The sequence below is a fragment of the Planococcus citri genome, chromosome 4 (genome assembly GCF_950023065.1).
Source record: "Planococcus citri chromosome 4, ihPlaCitr1.1, whole genome shotgun sequence".
Lineage (NCBI taxonomy): Eukaryota > Metazoa > Arthropoda > Insecta > Hemiptera > Pseudococcidae > Planococcus > Planococcus citri.
In genome coordinates this window covers 37,913,352-37,935,943 of record NC_088680.1, presented here as the reverse complement: position 1 = coordinate 37,935,943, position 22,592 = coordinate 37,913,352, and the positions used below count along the sequence as shown (strand labels likewise).

Genomic DNA, 22,592 nt, shown 5'->3' with positions numbered 1-22,592 from the left:
TTTCATTATGTCATCATGATAATCGATTTTTATCGAATTCAAGTTGTTGCAAACACGGATTTTTGTGGATTTTCGAGAACCTGGTTTTTGGAAGAAAAGTGGTTTTTGTCTGATTCAGAATTCAAGAGATTCTGTTAAGATAGTCGCTTTTGAAAATGGATTTTGGATTCAACTTTTATAAAGAGGACTTTAGAGAAGTTGGCAAAAGGAATCAAAAATGTTGAAAAAGAGATTCTAAAACCATCAAAAATCAAGATTCTCGAAAATCTGTCAAAATCTGTGTAAAAAGAACACATCCTACGTTAGACCACAATCCATGCTTGAAAAAGTGCTATATAGACATTTTTCCTTATTCCTTCCTAATTATCAGTGGGATGGGGGAAGGCTGAACATTTATTTTTTTGAAAAAAAATTTCCTTCAATTTACATCTTTTCTCTACTACATATTTTGCTTTTCAAAATCAAATTTTAAAATGTTTACCCCGTACAACGAGGGAGGGAGGTGGCCCCTCAAAAAAGTGATTTTGGGGACATATAGTCTATTTTACCATAATTATAAATGTAAGGATTTAAATTTAAAATTGTCTTTTTTTGTGTCTGTATTTTGAAAAAAAAAATCCAGGATCTCGTTTTCCACAAAGTTTTTTTTTCAGAAGACTTAGAGCATAGAGCCCATATTATCATATTGAAATTTCATCTGTCATATTCCTGGTTCGAAAGAGAGAAAAAAAACACAATTTTTATCCGAAGTGTGGTTTTTACCATCTTTCTTCTATTCAAAATAGCATCCCACATTTCTAGTAAGACTGATAAAAATTTGTATCCAAAACAAAAATCTGTTTTTTCAAAGTTTCAAATCATTGGAAACTAATTGGTTGGCTGAGAATTTCATTTTCATTCAATGAAGAGGTACTCAATCAGAAAATCCACTGGTTCAACGATTTCTAGCCAATGACACCTGCGGCATTATTTTTTGACAAATTTTCAAATTTTGTACACAAAAACAAGGCCAATTCTCAGTGACAAACTTTTGATGAGGAATTTTATTCAAGTAGATAGATAGTATTTCAGAAAAGGAAAATCAGGAACATAGTAATTGCTTCATTGAGCAATTTTTATTCCTCTGGGATAAGTTCAGTACACAAAACATTAGTACAGTTCTCTGTGTCTATAGTGCTTGCATCGATGACCACAATATAATCAAAATTAACCGCCAGGTCGTTTAATTTGTGTAAACATTTCATTATATGGGTCAGTGGGTAAACCACGACGGCTGTAGCCACCCTTTATTTATCGTATACGCATTATTTGCATATACCTACATAGGGAAAGAGGCATCAAGGGAGACGCCAGCCAGCCAGTCATCCCTATCTTGAAACGTCATCGTCACTTTTCAGCATACTCGTCGATGGGGTCGTCGTCGCCGCTTTAATTATAACGACGCGGAGAATCATTTTGTCTGCTAATAAGCCTGGGGAACACCTTCACCAACAACTGGACCACCATTTAGTCGACGATTATGCTACACTTGTACCCCCTTCTGTCTGTTAAATACGCATAGATTTACACCATCACAGGTGATGACTGTTTTATGGTGTACGGAACCAATTAACCAACCTTTTTGCGATTATCGCGCTTCACGAAATTCATACCATATACTTGTATTTGTATTTATAAGGTAGGTGGGTAAAGGTATACTACGATAAATACAGACCTGTATAAAAACATATGGTTTAATACGTGTAGGTGGGTAGGTACGCAGTAGACAGAAAAGCGAAGCAAAAAGCAATGATGCATTTACAAATGCAGAAGCAGAGGAGAAAGAGAGAGAGAAGAGATAGATAGTATTTTCCCCTTCGTCAGGGAAAAAAACACCGCAGAAAAATACCGTGTGGAAAAAATAACGCTGCACGATTCGTCGTATATGTACATCGAAATCAAAAGCCCGCCGGTATTTTATTTTAATTATTCTTCGTGTTGGAATTATTCGCGCGCGCGAGCCAAAAAGTCAGCAGGGTACACAATGTTGGAAAAACTGCCGCCATATAGCCAGCCTTTTCGTGGAAGAGCAAAAAAACACAATAGCAAGGGTACAAGGCTCGCCTATCGTTTTCAAATCGCGAAATAGTATTATAAAAGGCTCTGAGCAGCTATGAAATTATTTTCACGGTGTTTGGGATATCTGCGATTGGAAATGCATTTATTCCTAAATTAGATCAAAGGTTTTAAATTAACAGGGGAGATGGGGAGAACCTTAGCCAAGGTTATAATAATTTAAATGAGTGCACAAAAAACAATCTTAATGCTTTTCTGACAACAACTGAGAGAAAATCTTACCTCGAATCCTGCTCTTGATCTCCTGCACATTCCTGTAACAGAGCAATAAACGAGAAAAAATTACTTTTCGTAATGAACATACTACTTACGTACTACGAGTAAGTATTTCACTATGTTATAAAATCGCCCTACCTTTACCAACCTCTCCCAGCCAGACTTCTGTTTGACACCACCACCTAATCGTGTCTTATTTACGTCCAGCCTCTGGTATCGGTTCGTTTAATATCTGTCAAAGGCGGCAAATAATAATAATTGTTCATTTCTCGCCTTTGCAGCTACTTTATTTACACAAAGCTAGCAATATCCTGCGTCCAAATACCTCCCTAATAAATTTCAAAAACGTTATACAGCGAATTCCAAGAAAGGTGTAGGTAACAGGGCAGTCATCTCTTCCCACCCTTCTGCCCCAATCTTCGTACGTAGTACTGGGCACATATCCCCACACTGATATTAAAACTTTCCATTGTCGTAATGTGTACTTATTGTATTACTTATTCGCGACACTCGCAATTGTTCTTTCGCGTGTTTTTTCTCATAGGTTGTTAGTTCTGGCTACCTACTTTTTACTCGTATTCCAAAATCGAAATCCTACAAAGCCTTTCGACAGTGCTCTATTTTAATTTAGGAAAAAAAGTTGAAAACATGACGATCTGTTTGATTGGTAGGTCTATGTATGTACCTATTTATACATCTGCAAACAAACACGCTATCTCTGTATCTAGTCTCTTTTGCCTTCTCGTCCTCTCTCGAACTGCAGCCTTTGAGTTGTGCTTCCATTTTCTCGTCCTCTCCTTTCCTCTTCAGTACCTACGTTATTATTGCACATACATACAACTAAAAAACCATAGTTGGCTTCGACCATTAGCAAATTATTTCCAATCAAATGATTCGCAGCAGCATGTCAGATCAGCTCTCATCACGGATACGAATTTCAAAAGCAATAATCGAAATTAAACGCGAGCCGAATATTTTTGTCGGCCTTTTTTTCACCGCCTGCTAATTCGGCGTAATGGTGTTTTTTTCTTTCGTTACTTTTTGCCCTTCGCTCGTCGTAACACCTTTAGTCTCATGTATGCTTCTCGATTCGATTAAACAATCGGTAAATAATGCATAATACATATTATACGAAATACTCACAGATACCAGATTCGATTACACAGAAATACAAGTAGATGTAGAACGAGAGGCACTCACTGGCTGCATCGATGGAATTTGTTGTTGGACCAATTCGATTCCCTTTTGCCCTTCTGCCCTTCACGAACCCACGGGATTACTATTCTAATAATCTTAAAAGATACCTGCCGCGTAGGTATGCTTATTCCAACTTCCACATTTGCACAACCTTTTACTTTCTCTGGTGCGAATTTGAAGGAGGGATGTCACAGTGGACCTTATGTAGTGTACGCTGCCACGGTTACTATGAATTGGTTATATCTACATCGAGTACAGGGTGACATGTAAGTTTTGTTCAGGTGAGATTTGAATGGAAAGAGATATGTATGAAGATGGTTCCAACTGTAGCGTTGTGTTGCCATCTAAAAATGTATTTCTTTTCCTCTCTAAACAAGATCATATTTTTAAATGTTTACTGAACTTTTGAACACTAAAACAGAAATTCTAATTTTGAAAAATTTGTGGATGTAGTTTTACGTAGATGTAAATTTTGAGCATCGAATTTCACATCAATATGTAGAGATGGCATGTCAAAGTATCAGAAATAATGAGAAAATTTCAAAAATTTTCATCAACCTGGCTTCTTTACAGACAGAAGATTCTTACTAAATAACTAATTGATTACTTTTCCATCAATATGTTAGAAAAAAAGCATACTTCGTTGATGTAAATGGTGACATGAACAATATTGTTGTCCAGGTAATAGGGTGGTTGCGGGTTAGTTGCCAGTGTTTTGTGGTTTTTCAAGCCTTACTCCCATAATTTCCATTGAAATGTTTTCGAATTTGCGCGAATCAGTAGAGCAATAATTATTCCTCTATATTATTTATACTAGAACGGCAATTTTTTTCATCCATTAGTTTTCTTGCGATTTAAAAAAAAAACCAAGGTCACTTCTGGACTGGCATCTAACCCGCACGTGGGTTAGATGCCGATTAGGTGTGGGAAGGCTCCTGGAATATTGAATTCGATGAAATTCTATTATTTTATGCACAACAAATCAATGAACATCAAAAATTCACAATGGCAGTTTAAATTATAAAATAATCACAAAATAAAAAAGGTGTTTTTAAAAATTGACAATATGTGTTAAAAATGAACGTAATTCCAAAAATTGAGGATGCCAGCTGAAAATATTTTAAAAACCATCATTTTTGGACTTTTTGCGGAAGTATTCACAAAAGAAAATTTCACCTTCCTCACTCCCATTTAATTACTATGGGCATCCATCCCGATACAGAAAACCGGCAACTATCCCAAAGTGATGGATCAGATACTGAGTTCAATTTTCATACACCAAAATTGAAACAAACGGTTGTCAAATTTTGTAAATATTTTAGTTCAAGGTCTATAGTTATGTGTAGAGCTCTGATTTTTATATGCTTAAAAAATCATTTCATGCGCATAAAATATGCATTTATTTTGATCAAATTATGATAAAATATGCCCTTATCCATCAAAATATGCACTTTTATTCGGACTGGGCACTCACTTAGAGGGCGCTAGTGAGCTGGCAAATGTTTACATTTTTCAGACTGGGCTTTTCTTATCAGCGTTAACAAAAGCATTAATTTCAATTTTCAAGGGTTAAAACTGAAAAAATAATTTGATGTAGGGTAAGTACATTATTTATATGATTATTATTGCATATTAATTATGACCGAATCATATTTTCATTTTTAAATCGTAAATCCAACATTTTGGTAAAAATATGATTTGATAAGAAAAGCCCCATCTGAACTGTCTGAAGAAGCTGGAACAATGGACACACTAGCGCCCTCTATGTGAGAGACCGGTCCGAATGCAACATCAATATAGGTATCTATAGAAAGGATTTTCAATTTTAAATGTGAAGGGAAAGCTAGAAAATTAAGAAATCCAAAAAAAAGAAGTTCAAGTCTTCAATTTTGCTTTGAATAATCAATTTCAGGTAATCGTTTTTTTAAATTTTTTTTCAAGTTTTTCCATTTTTAATGAAAAATACTACCAAAAAAAGATTTTTTGGATGAAATTTCCAAAATATGACCGAAAAATGGAAAACGTATGGCCAAAATATGACGAATATGCGCTTAAAATGCCTAAAATATGCATTTATACCCAAAATATGGAAAATATGTGCTAATAAGTTGTGCTCATTTCAACCAGAATCGTATGATTCACAAAAATCCATAGGATATGCAATTATGCACAATCTTCTGTAATGAATGAAAATATGACAAATCATGAAAATCCGAGCTCTAGTTATGTGTTAGATACTTATATGCCCTTTTGGTTCACTTTTTCTGTAGCAAAAATGCGTCTAAAAACTATGTAAAAAATAATTCACCTTTTTCCGGCATAAATTTTTTTAACTGCTTAATATCAAACCATGTTAACATTTACCATCACAGTCTCACAGATCAAAACTTTGACACAAACTACATATCTTCACCTTAAGGTATAATCTGAGCTAATCAGTTTTCAGAAAGAGCTGATAGGGAAGGCTGGGTGCAGACACCCGCATCTAACCCGCAACCCACACTGGCAACTAACCTGCAGCCACCCGATAATTGTGGACAGAAAATAAGTAGAAGTAAGTATAAGAAATCAAATTTAAGCAAAAGAAATATTCTGAAATATCACAGCAGGCGGTAACAATTTTTTGAATTCAAAATATAAAATTCAAATACAGTGGGCAATGAACTTGTAATGCAGTAGGCAACAAAAAACATAAGCTCCTTAATGTTCCAAAATTTCATTGAGACCAAAGTGAATGGAAAACAATACCTAATCAATTTTGATATCAACTTCTCACTCATATTACACCAACCCTGGTGTTGACTAATGTTGTGTCAACAAGTGACGGATTAGGGAACTTGTCTTTTTCATAATACTCCAACTGGAACTCTTGGCAAAAAAATGAGACTGTTCAAAAAATTTTTGGAGAAAAAGTCAAACTTTTTGGAACTTTTTGCAAGAAAGGCAACAATTTTAAGCAAATTTTTTGAAAAAACCTGAGACTTTATGGCACTTTTGTAAAATGGCAATACTTTTTGTTATCTTTGACTGAACGTGAAACTATGACAATTTTAGCAAAAAGCACGGCTTTTCATAAATACATAGATACTTAACGTTACTCAAGTGGATCCCGTTACAATGGCTCCACAAGCTTTTCTGATTCATATCTGTGTTGAATTGTTAAAATATGCTCAGTAATCCTGCAATTATAAACACCCAAAAAAAAAATTTTTACAGCTCTGATAACATTGCATGCTGCAGAATTTCTTTTCTTGATTTCTCAATATACACATACAGGGTGGACAGAAATATCGGGTACCCCTAAAAAAGTTTTCTGCTAAATACTTCGGTTGGTCACAGTGAATGATAATAATGGTAGCACATGATTGATTGTTAGACTGGAGAGATAACATTTCACCAATCATATGCATCTATTTCACGTTGCCAATACCTATATTTTTAATGAAAAACTTTCTTAGGGGTACCCGATATTTCTGTCCACCCTGTACCATACCTACTCATACACTCATAAACCAGCCTGTATTGCTCATAGCTTTTGCTGTTCACTGATCAGGAGTCAATCTTCACCATTTGTATTGAAGGAAACAGCTTCCTGGTCTAGAAGTCATGGGGAGAACTAGTCCTATTTTCGTTCCAACGATCCGGCAATTGATTGAACTTTCTTCTGCAAGACTTCAATCATACCTTTGTAACCTAGAAGCTATAGTTAGAAGCCTGCACTTTTTGTAGCCATCGACTAAATTTTTGTAGCTATTTAAAATTAGCGATATTAAGTACTGACATAAGCCAAGCAGGACTTCTGAGTCACACAGTATTCAAAAAGAGAAAGATGCAGGAGAGGGTTATCTGACTGCGTGTGTAACTGTGTAAAATCCGGCACAGTGTGTTGAAGGATGTATCCGAGAATACGTGACTTGAATTAGCGCGGAGGTTTTCGACGACGATGCTCGTAGCTTGACGCTTTTTCTCTCATCTAACCCTATTATGACCGATATTATGTGAACGTTTTCTTCTGCCTGCCGCTGCTGTGTACTGCGTCGACATTGTACATACAACATCGACGAACAGAGATTTCTCCTATACCTTTGGTCTCGGCTGATTTGCTTCATCTTCAGGTACAATGCGTGGCGATATCAAATTGGCGTTCTTCTTGTACAAAAAAAAAGAAGACACTGGGGGGAAGGGTGAGGCGTCGTCGTAGTCGTATTCCCGATTCCGGTACACGACAGTCCTTTCTCGGTGCGTGGGGCTGTAGCTAGACGGAGAAAAGCAAGAAAAAAAAATACTGAATTGAAGAATTATTAAGGGTGCTAGTGGAGAGCCAAATCGGGTACGTTCGAAACACGTATTTCGGCGTTGCTCGGTAATTTGTGTAAATAAAGGCGTATATAACTGCGTACATGTGTAATGTACGTAATTTTATTTTACCAACACACACGAAGACACTAGGTATAGATTCAGACATTGTCGCCTTTGTCGACGTCAAAGTATTTTCCTCCATCTATGGATGTAGCATTTCTCGTCTCTCTTTTTCTTGTAGAGATCGTCTTCGTCGCGTTAATTTATAATATTACACGTTTGAAATTTCTCAGAGAATTTGCTCCATTTACACGTTACCTACCCTCTTGTCGCGCAGCTCGACTACGATTGCCATTTCAGTATTCGTTGCCTTGCTTACCTTATTTCGTCACTCTCTCAGGCACTCTCGTGTTATAATATGAAAATCTGCTGTCACCTGGTTACGTACAAGGTATTTAAACACATTATCCTAAATGCATTTGGAATATTTGATTTCTCGTACAGCACACCACACACGTGCATATTGAGCTTTTGACTCAGTCGAAGAATACTCGAAGAGGGAGGAGGAGGAGGAGGAGGAGTTGGTTCTCTAGGTACAATAATACATATGAGTAGGACTAGTACGCGAGCGATTTAATTACAAGCCTTCTGTGTCGGATATTATGGGGATTCGAACTGCAGCAAAAATTATCTACTCGGCGTAATTTCTGATTTCACGAGGCAACGTCGTCGTCGAGCCATATATCAAAAAAGGTTCGACTCGTGCGACGCGATGTGCGACGCCCTCCTATCGTCGTCTTGTTACTATTCGGACATATTAAACTAGGTGCAAGTGTGAAATGGAAGCGCGGCGCTCTACATTCCATCATGTGCTATGACAAGCGTAACAAATGGAATCCCTATTTAGCTATGATTTCTGCTATGTTCCGAGGCGAAAATATATCGCGTATTCGTATTCGAGTATACAGGGTGTCCTGTTGGAATTTTGCCATGATTGAAATGAGGGTATAACTAATCGAGTATCAGGGACAGAAAGCTTAAGAAAGAATTCCGTAGCTTATATTTTTGGTGGCAGCTAGAAAAGTTGAGGCTCAGGAAATGTGATTTCAATGCTTGGATGTGGCTCCTGGCGCAGAACTGTTCGAAAATTTACTGATAAAAAATTGATGGAAAATGATTACAAAAATGTAATACTTATTATACAGCAGGATCATTTTAGCGTACTCAAAGTTGGTTCAATCAAAGCTTCACTTTTATAGGAAACTCGATATGAATGGAGCACAAAACCAAAAAATTACACCAATTCGTTTTGTTTAAAAATAGACCACACTAACTTGTTGCATTAACTCGCCATATAAGCTGGCTAAGTAAATGCTTTTATCCCGTAGTTTTATCCAAACCCATACAAGGTCTCACTGCATCACGAAAATACAAAGAGCAAACTGCAATTTTCTCATTCCGAAAGATAAAGAGAGAAACACGAAGAAGCAAAGGGAAGCTCGCGTTTCACGAATGGCAAATAATTTGAAGCTTAAATACAACTCGTATCTTGTCATAATTATACGCGTCGACATCGTCAGTTGCACGTCCCTTGTTCACTTATTTACGGCGGCAAGGTTGATTAATTTTATTCAAATGTAAAAGGCTCGACTGGCGTTTATGAATATTTGAACGGCAGCTGGACAGAGGTAAAGTTGACCCAAGATTGAAGGGATTTAGCGAATCGCGAAGGCGGCTGTCCAATTAATAAAGAGAGCTAAGAGAAGGGAAATTAATCTGCGCATTAACGCCATGCTCTTTCACAATATTTAAGAGGTGCTGTTTTCTCTGTTCATGCTTTTAGTACCTACCTATTTCAGTAATTGAAATGCATGAAGTTTGCATTTGCTGGAGGGAATGTCATTGGTGGAATAGATGAGTAATACGAGGCATGTATCTTTTGCAACCGAGATTAAATTGAACGATAAGTACGTATACAAAGTTTTGTGAAAACTAAATTTCTATAGCTTTGTAGATTTTCTGTTTAAGAATCCAATATCATTTTTTAAACTCCGAATATTTGTTCACTCCAGATTTCCACTCGCACAATGGAACACACGTGATGTTGTCTCTTAAAGTGTAATTTTTTGGTAAATTCAGCACAAAAATACACGGGAAAAAATTATGGATAATTTTTACTATTTCACACAGTAACCGGATCCCATTCAAAAATATTGTGATTTTTACTATGAGATTAGTAAATTTTATTATGATAGTAATAAATTCTACCTAATTTCCAGGTAAAATGTATTTTTTGGCTGAGTAAAAATCACTATTATTTTTGAATGGGATCTGGTTACTATACTGAAATACTTAGTAATTTTTATTAAAAGTTTTTTCCATGTAGTTACACAGGCATCATAAAATCTAGACAATATCTACAGCACAAAATTTGAAGTCGTACATCTCTGAAATTTTGAGTGAAAATGAACTGCTGTAGAACTATTTGAAAGCATGATAGAATGGGATATGTAATTACAGGAGGCTCTCGATTATCCGACTCCGAATTATCCGACTTTCAGGTTATCCGGTACAAATGTATCCAACTTCCATTTCGCATTATCCGACCCAACAAGGTCGGATAATCCAAAATTTTAAATAAACACCCCAATTTTTGATTTTGAAATATGTAAAAATATGCAGTATGCGACGTTTTGTATTCTAATGGTATTATTTTCCTTGAAATCGACTCAATTTACCTTAAAAAATTATAATTTGAGTCTGTATTTAATTTTCAGTCATGTACAAAAGCATATTATTATGTTTGTTTATTCGTGGTTTTTTCAATTCATTGTTCCTATTTTGAGCCAAAACTTGATTTTCTGGATGAAAAATTGCCTTCTCAAGCTTATGCACTTCATTTCTACGCAAAAATTTAATTTTGGATTATCCAACTTTTTTGGTATCTCACCCCCCTCACCGGCCCCCTAGGTCGGATAATCGAGAGACTCCTGTACTGGAATAAATAAGGATGAGATTATTTTATAATAGATACAAGCTCTGGCTTGTATGTAGATTACGACTCGCGTTAATAACTAGAATAATCTTAATAATGATAAGTGTGAGCTTATTAATTATTTGTTAGCGATGGTGTAATACATATAACCTTAATGGAAATTGATAGTAATGACTTACTAATGACACGGTACGCAATTTCTGCCTCTTTCATGGCTGTCCCTAATACTAGACAACATCGACAGAAATGCATTACACAAAGCTCCTTTTTGACGAGAGATATTTCCGATGGCCAGCAGGATTAGAGAAATATCCAATGTACTGTGACAATTAGACATAATTATAATAAAAATCACGTTATCAGCACAAATTATCCACTTAATAAAGTGGGCTAAGACGGGAAAGAGGTGCGGAGGGGAAAGCTCCGCTGCCTGTGCGTCTATAAGTTGACGAAGAACCAGCCATCGCAAATAGCAGAAACCAAGTAAAGCTGCTGGTTAGAGATCTGATGCATGAGCCTTCAAGCTACGAGCAGCAGGTCTATAAATAGATTCTCACGTTACCATACTTCCAGTACATAGGGATATATTAATTTAACCATCTCTAAGGTGATGAAGGCATATTTCCTCATATCAAGCATCCTTGCAACCTGTCAAAATGAGTTGAAATTTTGTGAGAAATTCAAATATTTCAACAAAAACGTGTTTTGAGTATTTTCGAAGGATTTGAGCCCAACATTAGATATTGATTTTTGGGATTTTCAAAACAAATGTTATGCAATTCATCAGAATTGGTTAAAATTTTGCAAGAAATTTGAATACTTCCATGAAAATTTTGTTTGAAAATTTTTCAAAGAATTTTGAGCCTGACATTGGATCATGATTTTGGAAATTTCTAAAAAAGGTGTCACGCAACATATCGGCATGGGTTAAATTTTCAGCAAAAAATAAAAAATTTCCACCAAATTGAGCAAAAAATCAAAATTTTGGCAGAATTTCCAGCAAACATTTTTGAGTTCTTTTGAAGAATTATGAGCTCAAACTTTGGTTATGATTGGCTCTCTCTTTTCTAGAAAATAGTGCGCTTCTCTTAAAAGTGGATATTTCAAAAAACATTTCACCATCAATAAATCTTTTTAAAAAGAGACTGTAAAACTGAAATCTTATAAGAATGAAAAATAAAAACACGAATAAATATTAATAAAAAAAAAAAAATAGTCCCCTTAAATCAACGACACTTTTTTCAGCGATCTCATTCACCATCGCACCATCCCGCTTCCAAAATACCTACGCAAAGTGATAAACGATTACTTCAATTTAACGTTAATAGACAAATATTGAAAGGTACCTGACGTCGTTCGTTTGGGCATTTGAACGCGCCAGCTTTCAGAAAAAGGATATAAATTCGAGAAAGATATTAAAAGTCGAAGTAAAAAGATTGTATTAATTTATAAGAAAGTTGGCAGCTAATGGGTAACCATTATTTTATATTATGAAAGATGTTAAATTTCATATCTAACTAGACAATAAATCCTTCCAAGTTGGTGTTCGCTTCAAGTTTTTCCCAGCAGCCTTTAGGTATAAGTTTGCGCCGCGCCGAGCCGGAAACGGGAAAAAGCTTTTTAAAATTTATTCGATGTATAACAAGTCAAACAAACAGCAAACTGGTACGATAGCCGATGTTGAAAACTTTATTTACGAACTGAACTTAAAGAATATAATTTGCTCGTTTCGATTTACATAATAAAGCTATTTGGACGAGTTTTTTTTTTGTTTGCTGCCTCTCCTACTTGAACGCGCGCTGTCTTCAACTCACTGTAGTTCTCGGTGTTTTTCTCCACACTTCTTCCACTTTTAACTTCTCTTCTTCTCACTTTAGTATGTGAAAGTTACTCGTCTCATCGCGTATCACAAAAACGTGCCTATCGTGTACTTTTAACCGAGGCCCATAATGTAAGCATTGGAAATTCGTCTCCTTAAAAACAATTTCTTTCTGGTTGCATATTTAAGCGCAGAAGGGAAGAGAGGAGGAGGAGGATGAGTTGAAAACAAAACACAGGGTAAGATGATTCTTTTCTCCGCAATCCTCAACGCGATGATTCTATTTGCACGAGTGACGACATCATCGGTGTGCTAATACGATTCAATTTTACGCGATTAATCCCCACCATTGTTTAGCCGAAAGTTCAAACATCACCAGAAAGCATCTTTTGCTGGAATCGTCCGAGGATTAGCACTGGCAGCAAATACGTGGGTATTACGAGGCGCAGCTGTCGTCGTAGTCGTCGTATTTGCTGCCGCCGCGGCCGCAACCGGAGGAAATCTTTTTTAGTAGTTTGGCATTTCTTATACATCAAAGAGTATTTACTTTTGGGCTGAAGTTTATTGAAATCCGGAGTCATTTACATTCTGTTGTTGGAAAAGATCGGGCACCGGGTACTTTCCTTTGGTATTTTTTTTTTTTTTTTTTCATTCGTTCGTTCGCTCATTCGCGTTTTAAAACTTTGAGCGTGGGTTGAGAGAGATGTTGATTGCGATTTTCGCGCTTTGTCATCCTTTCTCTATCTTTGCTTCATACCGTCACCAGCTGATGCTCTGTCACGGCCGAATCTCTTGATACGTACGCGAACAGTTGAAAAATTCATTTAGTTATCTTTCATTCAGGATGGAAGAAGGGTGATGAGGGAGGAAGGGTGGTTGAAAAAAACAGCGAGATGAAATGCGAGCACCCTTGTACCAGGGTGTTTACCTGCTTTGCTCTCTGTGCAACCATCAAAAAGGTATGAAAGACAAAGCGACGATATTCTAATTAAGTGGAGTAATAAAATTCACTACCTATCGCCGTTATCTTCCTTATTCCTGAGGCTATAAAGAAAAAGAGACGACATGGAGATCTGAGGTGTTTCGGTATCTTTTTATGAGTACGATTCGTCGCTTTCAACGATTGAGCAGCCAGATTATTTTAAATTCATTATAGTGCTTTGATGATAAGCGCAAAAAATCTCTTTCATTTGAGGAAAATCAATTGAATATTTTTTATTGTAATCTAAAATATGCACATTTAGAAAGCTTACAGTTTTTTAAATATTTTTTTTCACAGTTTAGAAACTCCAACTGGCAAAAAGTGTTCAAGAAATTTTGACTTTCATTTTTGCAGCCTAAAAAAATCAAATAATTTTTGGTAGATGGTCTAAAATGCAAAAAAACTGTTTTTTGAACATTTTCGATAGATTTTGAGATTAAAGTTGAGTCATAATTTTTGGAATTTTTGAAAGTTGTCGTGCGATGAATTTTGTGAGAAATTTCTATAATTTGAAAAAACAATGTTGAATTTTGGAGAATTTCGACCTCGAAAATTAAATCATGAATTACGAGATTTTTGAAAAAGTTTGCAGAAAATTAAAAATTTACATCCCAACTTTTTTGAGCACTTTTGAAAAATTTTTAACACAAATTTGGGTCATGGTTTTCTTGTTTTTTGAAAAAGTGTGATGTGACCTTTCAAAAAGGGTTGCATCATCAGAAGAAAATTAAGAATTTTTATCAGAACTATTTTGAACCAGTTTTGAGAAATTACACCCTTAAATTTTATCGATTTCTGAAAATGATCGAAGTGGAAATATGTCGGCCATCAAGTAGGTTGAAATTGTATGAGAAAATCAGTAGTTTAAAATGCTTTAGAATCTTATTAAAAGTGAATGAAACATTTCCATAGGCATCCAAAATCATGAGAATCATAACCAAAGTTTGGGCTCATAATTCTTCAAAAGTACTTGAAAATTGTTGCTCGAAATTTTGCACAAAATTCTTTTAAAATATGTTGAAAAGGTTTTGTTGAAATATTCCAATTTCTTGCAAAATTTTGGCTTTATTATTTTGATAACTCGGACGACACTTTTTTGAGAATTCCAAAAGTTCAACCTTTTCAAAGGTGCCAAAAATAGGTTTTGATTGAAAATTTTGATTTTCTGCCATTTTGAACCATTTTGATAGGTCGCATGACACTTTTTTCAAAACCCCAGAAAATAATATTCAATTTTTGAGCTCAAAATTCTTTAAAAAAGCTTCAAATAAGTTTTGGTAGACGTTTTTTACTTTTTGCTGAAAATTTAATCCATTCTGATGTAAGTATGTCGCGTGGCACATTTTTCAAAAATTTCCAAAATCAAAAAACCAATTTCGAGTTTAAAATTCTTTTAAAAAATTCTTCGAAAGACATTTTCGTGGAAATATTGAAATTTCTTGCAAAATTTTAACCCCCTTCCCCTCAATTCATTATTTGAAACCATAATAGCTCCAATGCACTGAACCAAGAACCAACAGAAAACGCACGCGCTTAACGTTAAGCAAACGATCCTCTCTGTTCACCCCCTACCCTGCCTTCCGTCTATAGATACAGCAGGAAAGTGGAGATATGTTGGTGTTAGTGAAGTTGCAGTCTGCATTTTTACAAGGCGTCTCGCATCACCATATATGTACGAATGTGTGCCAAAACCTAAACTTGTAGTAGTAGGTAATATTGTAAGGAGTTTCATCTATTTCATGAAAAAATTTTGAACGATCAATAGAGCCGCTAGAAATTACACTCGTAATTCAAGAGCACCAAAATTTTTAAAAATATATATTGATCAAAGGGTGGATCACTAAAAAAAAAAAATCTCGGAAGAATTATCTAAATTCTGCGGAGACCTTCATTCTAGTTGAAAATGACTGAGGAAAAATTTCAGCTTTGTATATGCCTTAGGAGAGAAGATATGGTTTTCAAAGAGTGGGTATTTTCGAAAAACCCGTGTTTTTTTCACTTCCTCGCCTGTTTTCGAAAAAAAATGGTCCTGGTTTCAAAAGATAGTTTTTGAGATTCCGCATCAACCTAGGCCATTGCCATCAAAATCCAAGATCACTTTTAGGGTTCTACTGAGCGTTTGGAAATTTGCAAATCGATTATCTTTGAGTGAATTCGTGTTTTAAAAATATTTTCTTCGCATTAATAATACCAAAGTATCGAAAAATATCATTCTCTAAAACTGGGAAATATTTCAAAAAATCAAGAAAAATATCCAAAAAATGATCAAATTAAAAGTTTTTAAAATCGGCACAATGAATACAATTTTTGTAAAATTCACTCGATTAATAGAAGACGAAAGCAAAACCACGCTGTTGTATGGTTGCCATCCGTCTGTACAGGCTCACTTTCTCATTCTGTCGACCCTCTAAACTAGTATAATAAACACTTAATGGCGCTTGACATCATAATCGTAGGGGTTATATACTCGTATAAGTGAGATATTTTAACAAAGTGGCTATTTATGGGCGTCTTTTCACTTTAACACGCAAGTTTAACGAAATTAATCTCCGTCGTCGTGAACATCCTATAAACAGTAAAGACTAACGTGAAAGTTAATAAACGGGGTGCCTACCTGGGTAAAGACAAAAAGGGAAGAAAAAGATAAAATGTAAAAAAATCAGAGTATTATTGCCCTCACAAATGGGAACAAACAGAACTTGAAAAAAAAATCAGAAAAATTAGATATTGCGGTTTTGAGGCCTTTGATCTCATGGCTGAGGCGTCCATTCACCAGACACCTAGAAGGCAGGAGCAATATTAGAGTGTACTTACATTATTGTGCAGCAAAGTTGGAATTTTCCACCTCCCACCCCCAAAATCATTACCTCGGCTAAGAAAATAATTCCCTATTTTTAATTTACCCCTATTTGCAAAAAAAAGTGCCAGTAGCGCCCCCCCCCCAGTTGAAAAAAATCAAAAAAATACAAAAAAAAACGACAAAAAATAAATTTATCAAAATTTTTTGTTTCTGCTTCAGAATTTATCTATGTAAGTGATCCCTTTTTAAAGAAAAAAATCGTTCCCCGACCCTTTAAACCATATTGGCCCCCTAGTTTAAGGAGTCCCTTAAGGTTGAAAAAATCGTTTAAAAATGGGAATAGGTAAATCAAAATCAAGAATTGTTCTACATAACCCCATTTTCAAGGAAAAACCTCCGTTGGACTCCAAATGATGTTGGCTCCCTTGTATGGAGCCCCCACCCCCTCAATTTAAGAAAAATGAAAAAATATAAAAAATTGATTTTGTAGAAACTTTTTGAAAATTTTCCAATTTTTGGGGAGAATGTTTCGAAATAAGCACCTTTTTAAGAAAAATCTTCCTCCGCTCTCCCAAATGATGTTAGTTACCTTGTAAGTAAGTATAAAGTTCCTCAAAGTCGAAAAAAATCAATAAGGAATGATTTTGAAAATGTTCATTTCCAGGCAGAGTACTTTCAAATAATCATATTTTCAAGAAAACCCCTCCCTTGGTCTTTTAAATGATGTTGCCCCCATTGCATGAAGGCCTCAAAGTTGAAAAATATCGAAAATGAAAAATTGATGTCATGCAGGTGCAAATTATTTGAAAATTTTTCATCTCTGAGCAGAACACTTCTTTAGCTTCCCTCAGTACTTTCTGATGAAGATGGGCAAAATTCAAGTAGGTACATACTAAAATTTGAAAAAAATACACACATTTTTAGACAAGTTCTATTTTTTTATCATGAAGGGTCAAAGATATTTAACAGCATTTCTGATGAAAATAGACTAAATCCAAAAAATTTCATATTTTCGGATTTCTTACACATTTTGAGAACTGGGAAGGAGGAGGAGAGCTTCCTGGCACGACTTATTTTTTACGAACATGGTTGGAGAAATTTTCCTTGTGAAACTCGACAAGTGTAGGGCGTTGACAATTTTTTCCCCGCAAGTATAGGTAGGTATAAATAAGAGCTCTCCTCTCTAATCCACAAGTGAAAGTTCACAATTTTAAAAATGGTATCTGATTCTTCGATTTTTTCATATTTTGTAAAATTGGGAGGGGGCTCACTGGAAATACTTATTTTTCACAGAGATGGCTAAAAATTACATGGCGTGATTTTCTAATCCGAGGTAACAACTTGAAGGATGGCATCTGAAAAAAACGAAAAAAAAAAATTCCACCTGAAATAAGGAACACTCTGAACAATATTTAATACTCGTATTTCAATAAAATTTTCAAGTAGACACCGAAAACGAAAAAAAATCCATGTACAACGTAAGCACACCTGTTGCAAAATTCGTAACTTGTCTCGTCTCTTCCCACCCCTCGCAATTTCCTCCCAGACAAATACATATTCTTCGTATCGTAATGAAAACTTTTATCATGTTGATTAATAAGTTGGTGTTTTTTCAAACGATACGTACGAAGATTAAGGACAACAGACTGGTATTAAATATACATACTCGTACAAAGCTATAAATAAATCCGATCAGAGTACTTGAGATGGAAAATCAACCTAATTAAATCTCTCTTCGACACACAATGAAAGTTACCAAAACGCCCTTCAATTCTCCAAGAACAGCAAAAAAATCTCAAAATCCGAATGAAATCTCTACAACAATGAAAATATCACACGAATGTAGAAGAGATGATAGTCGTTAGTGAAATTTCTTCGCTATATTAGAGTCGGATAGGGGTGATATGTACCTATAAAGTGTGGCGTGAATGGCATTAGCAGGTATTCAACATGGTCACAGGCGTTTAAAATAAACGTGTACACGTATACGAGAGACTACAAAAAGGGTAATAAAAATGTCTGTCGTGTCATTTCATTTTTCCCCATACACAACAACAAGCGAGTTCGTAAGGAGACAACAATGTAGCAGGGAAAAGCATCGGCGAGCTTTTACGTAATAATAAAATCTACCCGGCAACTTGTAAGTATAATCCGTAAGGCTAGTTTGGAATCGCGTGTGCTTCTTCTCCAACTTATAATAGCCTCTCGCTGTAAGCATCGCTATATTATGTATATTTCGTACACTGATAAAAGTTATGAAACGAGAGAGAATTTTACTATCAACGAGTTCCGTCTTTCGGTATATTTGTTCGTAGAAAAGCACATAGAAACAAAAATTTCGATTCGTTGAAACCCTCGCTCGTTCTGTCCACATCTACACCCCCTTGGCTTCTATACGTAGAATCTCCCTCATCTACTTCGAAAACAGATAAGAAGAAGACGCGAGTATTATATTATACATTTGGAGTATAATATAGTGACGTATATTTGACGTTGTGCTGGGTTAGTTGGCGATGGTTTTTCAACGAGGTTTCCTTCTTCAATTTCTCTTTTTTTCTTTTTTTTTTTGGTTTGAAGGATGCCAGCCAGCACAATCGTGATAACCTGCCCGTTGCCCGTGTATGTGGAGTATCTTTGAACTTTTTTAATTCGTATTTTATCAACGAAACAAATCTACCTAAGTTACATTCGTATAGCATCAAGTTGAGGTTGTTTTTTTATTAAGAAATATCCCTCTTTTTATTTATCTCTGTTTCTTTTTCGAATTCTATACCGCGAAACTAGTAAAGGGTAAGGAATGGGAGGATATTTGAATTTTTTAGACGTAGGAAGGTAGCAGCTACCTACATATCTACTATCTATTATACATGGTATTTTTTTCGTCCATTTACAAGAGAACAATGAGATTCGTCGACGTGTTCGTCTGTATATTTATTATAAAGCAATAAAGTTGTACAGCTTTCGATGACAAATTTTTGGGCATTTCGGATAACGAAAGAATTCTGCTGGAATTCAATTCGTTTCCTGGAAAGCAAATTGAAATAAAGAAGACGAAAAAACTCACAATAGCCTATGTTGAAAATTAAATCAACAAAACAATATGTACATATCTACCTAAGCAAAATTCCAACCTAGAAATATCACCTACTTTTAAAAAAATAAACTTCCTTTATTCAGTTTTTGAAATTTTTTATAATCAAATCAAAAAATTCGAGTGGAAAAATTTTGGAATTTTTGAATATTTTCATAACACTTTCACACGCAATTTTGAGACTTCTAAATTAACTCAGAATCAGAGCATACAACAGATTTTTTTTGATAGAAAACTACAGTATTTACTTTTTTACAAAACTCTCCACTTGACCTCATTCCCTCCCCTCCCCCTCCCCCTCCCAAAAAATTAAAAATTTAAATAAATGAGATCCTTACTACAGAAAAAATGTCAAATTAGAAGAATATTCGTATTTCAAAATTTTGAATCAAAATTATAAAAAAAAGGCACACACGATTTACAGATTCATGAAAATTATTCAAAAATGACCGTGTAATACAATTTTTCGAGAATTTAGGCAAAACTAGTGTGTATTCGATTAACATTAGGTACTCGTTAAAAACACTGTGAAAACTTCTCCGAACGCTAGCTAGCTCATTTCCCATGAAAATCTATTCATTCTCCGTCCTCTACCTAGTAAGTACGTCTACGTAACACCAACAAAGACTATGTCATCGTCATCACCTCGCATCAGAAGGACGACAAGCCGGAATCAAAATAAGACGAGCAATGAGCATCCTGGAGTAGCGAACTCTTCCATATACGATGAATACGATATTAGTTATTATAAAGTTAGCCATTCGTAAACCATAAAAAATAATCACCGGCGCGTTAAACCTTATCGTTTTGAAAATTAAACTGAATACAATGCAGAACTTCTTATCAAAATTGACATAAAATATCCCATCCCCCCTTCTTGCACTCTCCTTAACTGCTGCATCATCATCATCACGTCGAAACTCCGAAATCCAAATAAACATAATCGTTTCACGTTTTGCGAGAAGAAAGAAGAAAGAAGGAAAAACAATACATACATAATTCCTATTCTAATTACTCATTCGCTGGAACATGCACATTAAGACGTAATTCTCACGATTATGGGAATATCCCACACACATGCGAAGAGTTAATGTAAAAAAAAACACAATTCGAATATCTACATCTAGTTGTAGTCTTGTTTACCTCTGAAAATCATCACCTTAAGAACAATTGTCATCATTCAATAGTCGACAGTTTGGATAAAAGTTGTCGTAAGATGTATTGTCATGTGAAAGATGCCTTCATCGTGGGTGTTTGACTTTTCAAACTAATCAACTGTTGTTTAATCGCGAATGGTGTAGTGTAGAGGTATAGGGTATTCGTAAATTTGTAGCGTACTTTAGATATATGTATTTGTATATGAAGCTGACGAGTTCAAATAAATAGGATGACTATCTTGATATTTGAAAGGACATTGACTTCAACACTCCAAACAGGTTTCTCTTATGAGCAAAACTCGGACTCATTCTTTCAACAAAAAAAAAAAAAAAAAAGCAATCAAATATGTGACAAAATGTGAGCAAAACATTTAAAATGTAGGGAAAAAATGACCAAAAAAAAAAACAAAACCTAAAAAGTTGACCATTTTGCTACTTTTTGGCAGTTTTCGGAATAAAGTGAGAATTTTGGGAATTTCTGACAAAGAAGTCAATTTTCAGTAAAAACAAAGACCTCGACAATTATTTCGACAACTTTTGGTAAAAAGCAAGACTTTTAAACAATCCTAAAAAATGTTCGGTAGAAAAATGACTTTTTGAATTTTTTTGAAAAAAAAAAACAATTTTTAGCCATTTTGCTAGAAAGTGAAAATGTTGGTCAATTTTTGACAAAAGCAACATTTTGACAATTTTTGCCGAAAACAGAACTTTCAGGGGGTAATTGACAAAAAAGTGATACTTCGTGGAAATTTCGGGGGGGGGGAAGCAAGACTTTCTAAATTACATTTTAAAGCAAACTCGCCAAAAAAAAAAGGTAGGCCTTATTAACAAAATGGCGACCATTAATTCATTGATGGGTCAGCCAAAATTGCAGATTTTATTTTCCAACGGAAATTTGTTGAACTGGATATACATGCTAGATCGAAAAAGCATGCAAAAATTCATCACCAGCCAAATTTTCAAGTGCTCAAATGCATTTTTCGTTTTTTGGTGAATTTTTTAAAATTAAATTTAGGCCAAAAATGAGAAAAAATATCAAAATTTTACCAAATTGACCGAGAAAGGTAAATTTGGGATATATCTTATTTTTTGATCAGGGAAAATCGATTTGAAACGGAAGTTATTTTGCAACCTCCAGCGACTTTTCGGCTTTACAACTCCACTTGATGAAATTTTGTAGAAATTTCAAATTTTAAAAATGTACTGAAGGCTCCAGTAGTTTCCACAAAGTCGCTGGAGACTCCAAAATGCCTTGAAATCCACCTGCACTCGACTTCATAGCATATTGGAATTACTGTACAGAATAAATTTCGGTTTTCCAACTGCATTTAAAAGTTTCAAAAATCTACTGGAGACTCCAAGAATTTTCAAAATATCGCTGGAGTATTCAAAATGACTTGATCCCACCAAAAGTCGACTTAATAGCGTAGTCAAGTCGGAGTGCAGCGTGAATCTAGGATTTTCAACTTGGCGGAAACTTGAAGTTTCAAAAATCTGCTGGAGGCTCCAGAACTGCTCAAAACAGTTTGAAAACGTTTCAAATCGAATTTTCCAGCTCCAAAATAGGGTATGTCCCAAATTTTACCTCTTTGGTAAAATTTCTATTTTTTTTCTCATTTTTGACCTAAATTTGATTTTCAAAAATTCACTAAAAATCGAAAAATGCACTTCAGCACTAGAAATTCTGGCTGATGATTAATTTTCGAATGTTCCTTCGATGTACGTTCCTTTGGATGTCCCTTCTGAGAAAAAAGTTGTCTCAAGGATCAGCAAAAGGGATGCAACTATCCTATTGTCATATCAGGGTGTCTAAGAAAATCTGAAAACTAAACTTGACATTTTCAAAATTAAATGTTACTGATCCCCCCATTTATTTTTACAAAATTGCCAAAAATAAAACTTCAAAAATTCATAATTTGTA

The 22,592-nt window shown here is 35.0% G+C and overlaps 1 protein-coding gene and 1 long non-coding RNA gene across 2 annotated transcripts in view; one reads left to right on the top strand and one right to left on the bottom strand.

Moving 5' to 3' along the window:
* Scgdelta (sarcoglycan delta) overlaps nucleotides 1-22,592 on the top strand; it is a 58,088-nt gene that overhangs the window by 11,683 nt on the left and 23,813 nt on the right. The window lies entirely within an intron of this gene.
* Nucleotides 1-22,592, bottom strand: part of LOC135845072 (uncharacterized) — a 79,481-nt gene that overhangs the window by 36,278 nt on the left and 20,611 nt on the right. Inside the window, exon 2 of the long non-coding RNA XR_010558697.1 lies at nucleotides 2,338-2,369. This is a non-coding gene — a long non-coding RNA (uncharacterized LOC135845072). The remainder of the gene's footprint in view (nucleotides 1-2,337; nucleotides 2,370-22,592) is intronic.